General features: G+C 48.5%; 1 protein-coding gene across 11 annotated transcripts in view; it reads left to right on the top strand.

Moving 5' to 3' along the window:
- The window catches only part of LOC125044200 (mitogen-activated protein kinase-binding protein 1-like), a 157,473-nt gene that overhangs the window by 52,632 nt on the left and 99,841 nt on the right, over window positions 1–5,000 (top strand). The window contains exon 1 of one of the 11 annotated variants that reach the window (XM_047640708.1): window positions 3,586–3,680. The exons of 9 other annotated variants lie outside the window; for them this stretch is intronic. The gene's annotated coding sequence lies outside the window, so the exon portion shown is untranslated. Of the gene's footprint in view, window positions 1–3,585; window positions 3,681–3,779; window positions 3,938–5,000 lie in introns of those variants that run through there. One more of the 11 variants, XM_047640706.1, reaches the window with a different exon arrangement.

The following is a 5,000-nucleotide window of genomic DNA, read 5'->3' as shown; positions in this document are numbered from 1 at the left end:
TCATCTCGAAAGGGAACAAAACGAGGGAACTGAGATAAGCATTGAAGGGAAATTGTACAGCGGGAGCCCGAGCCAGAACTAGGCGCCATTAGTATTGGGTTAGAAAAAAAGATCATTCGAGGAGTTGATTACGTAAGCAGCGGAATCTTAGCAGAGCTTCCTTTCCCGGTCGCCGAGGTGGCGCGAGGGGGCCAAGGGCCAGCCACGGTCGGCCGGCCGCGTCGCCTCCACGTGAGATGCACTTTCTGTCGCTGGTCGTGCGTGGTGCTCTAACTGTCCGCGGATGAGTGATGACTGCGAGGTGACTGGCGAGGTCGGAAGGGACTCTGGGCGGCCGGGTCTTGGGCGGCGGGAAGGGCGGCGGGAAGGGCGGCCTCGCGCCCCTCGCGTTCCCAATTCGCTCATTCATTTACCTCGTAAACGATTAACGTATACATTATGTGTGAATTATATATACAGATACACATGCATTCCTGCATACATTCACACGTATCTACATACTGTACAAACATCTGCATGCACGTATGCAGACAGACACAGCCAGACAGACAGCCAGACAGACAGACAGACAGACAGCCAGACAGCCAGACAGACAGACAGACAGTCAGACAGACAGACAGACAGACAGACAGACAGACAGACAGACAGACAGACAGACAGACAGACAGAGAGACGGACACAGATGCATACATAGACATACGGATACACAGACGGAAATAGTTATGCATACATACACACATACACACATACATACATACATGCATACATACATACATACATACATACATACATACATACATACATACATACATACATACATACATACATACATACATACATACATACATACATACATACATGCTTACTTACTTACTTACTTACTTACTTACTTACTTACTTACTTACATACTTACATACATACATACATACATACATACATACATACATACATACATACATACATACATATATACACACATATACATACATACATACATATATACATACATATACATACATACATACATACATACATATACACATATACATACACATACACATACACATACACATACACATACACATACACATACATACATACATACATACATACATACATACATACATACATACATACATACATACATACATATACCTACCTACCTACCTACCTACCTACCTACCTACCTACCTACCTACCTACCTACCTACTTACCTACCTACCTACCTACCTACCTACTTACCTACATACATACATACATACATATATACCTACATATATACCTACATATATACCTACATACCTACATATATACCTACATATATACCTACATATATACCTACATATACCTACATATACCTACATATACCTACACATACCTACCTACATACATACATACATACATACATACATACATACATACATACATACATACATACATACACACACACACACACACACACACACACACACACACACACATACCTACATACATACATACACACATACACACACATACCTACATACATACCTACATACATACCTACATACATACCTACACACATACACACATACCTACATACATACCTACATACATACCTACATACATACCTACATACATACACACACATACCTACATACATACCTACATACATACCTACATACATACCTACATACATACCTACATACATACCTACATACATACCTACATACATACATACACACACACACACACACACACACACACACACACACACACACACACACACACACACACACACACACACACACACATACCTACATACATACCTACATACATACATACACATTTATACATACGTGCATACATATACAGATATATGTTATGTAATATACCAATAACCAAGAGCTGGATCCATCATATCTGAGAAGTGTGTGATGGTCCGGGTGTGATACACGTTGCCCAGAGAGTGAAAAGGTCCGCCAGATGGGTTGCGAGGCGGAGGCTCTCGCAGCTTCGCCAGGGATGAGGAGCATTCCACGGCGGGATTTGATTCGCCGTCCGTATATCACCCGCCCGACACCTCCGATACCGCAAGTGGAGTGCGCCGCGTCGTGAGTGAATCAGATGCGAGACGCGCGCGTGTGCGTCCGGGCGTGAGCGCGTGTTCGTTTGTTTGTGCGTTGTGTGTTTATGCGTGGGAAAGCGTGCAGAGTAACGGGTCGCGGCCACAACTGTTCGGCCAACCTTCCTCCTTCCCCCTCCTTCCCTTTCCCTACCCCCTGGCCCCTGACCCTGGCCTCCTGCCTCCCCTCCCCCCCCGCATCCCCCCCCCCGCCTCCTCCCGCCGACCGTCCCCTGGCCTACACTGTGTGCCCCGCCTTCCTTCGAACCTTCCCTCACGACCTGGAAGGCTGTGCCAGAACCTTGCGAGGAAAGCCTGGCAGGTTTTCGGGGAATTTATGGTGTAATATAAACCCTTCACCCCGTAGGCTTGTAATTTCTGTACTATAAATAATGTACTTGGTTTAGTATGTTAACATACCTGTAAGTTCTTGTATAAGAGGCGAGATCCCTCGCAGAGACAATAAGATGGTGAGGATAACCTATGTTACCTCGTCCTTCTGAAATGCAACCACATATCTTATTAAACTTATCAAAGTCAGAGTCGAGACCAAAGGTAAAGTCAAAGTCTTCACAGAAGGTAGTAGGTAGGGCCGACTAGCTACCTTCGCGGCTAGTCTCTGGGAGCAATCGGTTGACGGATCTCGGTTGCGTGAGCCGGGAATAAAGAGGGACGGATTCAGAGTGGGTTCGATTGGTTGGAATTTTTGGGGAAAGGGATTTGCAATTGTTCATGGCAGAGACGTTTCATTTTTTCTTCTGTGTTTTTAGTTATAAGGAATATAGAGCATATACAGTGTATTGTGTGTTGATTATAATTTTGATGGACAGCAAATACGAATATAAATTCGTTAATGGTCTTTGGTATTTGCATATATTATTACAGTACAACTGTGGTTATGTTTTGCATTTTTTTTCCTGTTGTGAATGTATTTAAAACGGCTTTTGTGATTTGCAGGTACGTGTGGTTTTTAGGAATGTTGCATCCAAGTTGCTGAGGGAGCTCGGAATGCCCAGAAACGTGTAAAGGTATGTTCTTATAATTACCTTTGTGTTAAAGGCCGCTGCACCAATCACGGCGGCTGTAAGTGTTTCAGATGCACCAGGCCCGATCTTACGGCTTTTCTGAGATTTGGAGTAAGTGAATGATTGGGCTGTTCAGTGAATTCGAGAGTGAATGCGTGAGTGAGTCCGTGGGCGGGATGAGGCGAGAGACATGATGAGGAACGAGAAGAGAGGCTGGGTAGGGCGAGCAAAGAGGGGGGAAAGGGTAGCAGCCACAACAAGCACATGCCAGGCGCAGTAAGGTGCAGCTGCAAGCAGTGCAGACATTGCTTGTAGCTTCTCATTGCCAATGTTGTGCCATGAGTCGCCGAACTAATGAGGATGTCGGTATGCATCAACGAGAACGGGTTTAGCTTAGGCCAAACTAGTTTCCCACTTTGCAAGAACGCCCCTTCGTCACATAAGGCAGTGGTCCCCAGAGCCGGATTCTCCTCCACGACGTAGTTTGGTCGCACACGCACACACAAATGCGCCGTGCTTGCGTCGCCACACCGTCCTACACGCATGCAGGTACCTCTGACACATGCGGGAATGCTACCGTTACCCGAGGCCCAAGGATTCTCTGCCGGAAACTCTCCTTACGTCGTGATCGGTTAAGGTAGGACTGGCTGGCCGGCCGTCCACTTTCCCGAAGACTTGGCCGAGTAGGTGGGGCGGCCACCTACATCTCTCCCTGCGCCTCGCTCAGTGTACCTCGGCCCTCCGTTCTGCAAGGCGGACCTGTGTGCTCATGTGCTCCTCGTGTGTGCGCCGCCGTGTTCCATGAGGTTCCGGAGGAGATTGTAGCTGTCGTGGTGCTTGGAGTGTCGGCGGTGTAGTGTGGTGATGTGATATGCGGTTGCGTGTAAAAAAAAAAGAAAAAAAAAAGGCAACAGCGGTGCCGAGTGAGTCCCTTCCCTGTGGATTGGAAAGCTGGGAGTTCGGGGTGAATATTACCGCGTTCCACTTTTCACGTGTGCATCTCTCTGCCTCCACGCCAGCGTTTGCCCCGCCGACGCCACTTGCAGCCTGGCCTCCGCAATGCACCTCTCCGTGCACATCGGGCTATTGTGGTGATGTCATGATTATTCCGGTGCTGTCGCAAGCGGGGGCTTTTTGTCTTAATGAACCTCTTGCGTATGCTTAACACGGCGGAGTGTTGTTGTTTTGCTGGCCTCACGGCGACGAGGTCCGCGACGCAGCCCGGCCGGCGATAACGAAGGGCGCTGCTCCCAAACGGGGTCAGCCTGGAACTCAGCACCTGTAATGAGCCATTAGCGTCGCGAGGGAGAGAGAACACCATCATCAGGGGCTTGGGGAACAGAGGCCGCCACGCTACCTGCCGTACATGATGACAGCGCCCCCGGCCCCGCTGACCCCTCCCGCCGTACCCCTCCCCCGGACACCCCTCGCTCGCCCTCCTTCGCTGCCCACCTGCACCGCCCACCAGCAACAGGTGCCCGGACCTTGACACTGGCGCACTGCGACTCACTAGACAATGGAACGTAAAAGTTTGATAACATGTGATATTTATAAAGCAAAATTTGTAGTGCTGATAGCGGTGTACGAAAGTAGGGTTCGCCCTGGCCGCTGGCGAGGAGGATGGGTTCAGCTGAGGCCGGCAGGGGAACGCTGCTCGACGCGGAGACATCGGGCAAGAATGTGAGCGGTTTGACCCTGATGGACAGCGGCGGGACGCGGGGCTGGGGGGGAGGGGGTCAAGGGGCTGGGGGGCAGTAAGCTAGAACTAAAGCCAATAAAATAAATAAAGGATAAATAACAATGAAATAGTAAAGGAATGAGAAAAGTACAGGAGAGTGTGTGTGAGTGTGTGAGTGTATGAGTGTATTT

This window comes from Penaeus chinensis, chromosome 35 (genome assembly GCF_019202785.1).
Source record: "Penaeus chinensis breed Huanghai No. 1 chromosome 35, ASM1920278v2, whole genome shotgun sequence".
NCBI lineage: Eukaryota > Metazoa > Arthropoda > Malacostraca > Decapoda > Penaeidae > Penaeus > Penaeus chinensis.
This window is presented reverse-complemented; position numbering and strand designations above follow the sequence as displayed.